Genomic DNA, 1,864 nt, shown 5'->3' on the forward strand with positions numbered 1-1,864 from the left:
TACATACATCTATAAATTTTTTATATATATTTTTTATATACATCTATACATATATGCATAAATATATACATAATACATATACGTATACATACATATACACACATACATACATATGATAGATATATCTATCTATATATATACATATATATATTATGTATATATATAATAATACACCTTATACGTCAACGTCAATACACGTATATACACTCTCATACTGATACATGCATATATGCATGTATATTCACACACACAAACATATATATATATATATGCAATTGTATGAATGTATATGTATATATACATATATGCAGATATGTACATATATATATATATATATATATATATATACACACACACACACACACACATATATGTACGTACATAAGTATACGCGCACACACAAATACTAACGCACTCACACACATACACACAAACAAACAAGCACACCCATCTCAAACATCTGATGTTTTTGGAACAATGAGTGTTCATAGAATTGCTGTCAACGGAGTTCCAGTTGACGTACCCCTCTCCCGCCTTAGACATTCTGTGATTGACACGTTGGAAACCTGTTACCAACGACGCTATTCTTCACTTGCTCCCTGTATAATAAACATAATCTTTAGAACGCTATACATCTCCTCTCGTTCCTCCTTGAAAAAATTCTTTTTTTCTTTTTATTATTTAATGCATATTTTTTGTTTCTTTTATTTATTTTCTTTTTGTGGCTATTTTGAATTTATTTTCTTTTTATTTCTTTTTACATCATTTTTGCTGTTTTTTTCTCAGCACCTGTAGATGGAATTGGCCAATCTTTTCTTGCTTCCTCTTACACTTTAGTTGGTATTGTTCTTTATGCCATCACCACCACCGCCACCACTACCTAAACCACCACCACCACCACCACTGCCACCTAAATTACAAACACCACCACCATCACCACCACCATTGTAACCGCCACCACAGCAGAGTTACTACCACAATTTCCAACACTTCCACCACCACCACCATCACTGCTATAATAATAATAATCATTATTATTAATAATAATAATTAGTATTATTAATAATAATAATTATTATTGTTATTATTACTTTTCTTATTGCTCTTACCATCGCAATTTCTACTCCACCATTTATTATTATTATTACTACTGCTACTACTACTACGGCCACTACTACTACTATCACCATTAAAGTTGGCACTTCTTTTTCTCTAAGGGAAATTTTGCATTAGAAACAATAATTTGTTGCTAATTTCTTTCTTTCTTTCTTCCTACTTTTTTCAAATTTTTTATAGCATCATTTCCAATATTACCAACGTTTTATATAAACAGGCACAGGTATAGACATACATACATATACATATAGATATGTGTGTAGGTATGTATACATATACGTATATATACATATATATATGTTTATACAAATATATATGCGCACACCGACATACATATATACATGCATAAATACATACACACAGACACACACATACGCACACACACACACACACTCACACACGCTCACACAAACACATACATACACACACACACACAAACATATGTATGTATGTATACGTACATACATATATTCATACTGTCAAACATATTTATGCATAATTGCATAATTTGAAAATCCTGTTTTGGCGAAACTTTGAATCTTTTGCCAACCGTCTTTTGTAAATATTTGTATCGTGTCGTTCGTTCAGTTAATGTTTATTGATTGTAAACACTGAAGAACACTTCTATTAGACAAACAGACACGCGCACACAAACACACACACAAGCGTACGTGTGTTTATTTATCTCAGGCATTCACACAATTACACAAACATATTTGTCAAGGAATATATATACGTATATATGTAT

Source organism: Octopus bimaculoides, chromosome 20 (assembly GCF_001194135.2).
Source record: "Octopus bimaculoides isolate UCB-OBI-ISO-001 chromosome 20, ASM119413v2, whole genome shotgun sequence".
NCBI lineage: Eukaryota > Metazoa > Mollusca > Cephalopoda > Octopoda > Octopodidae > Octopus > Octopus bimaculoides.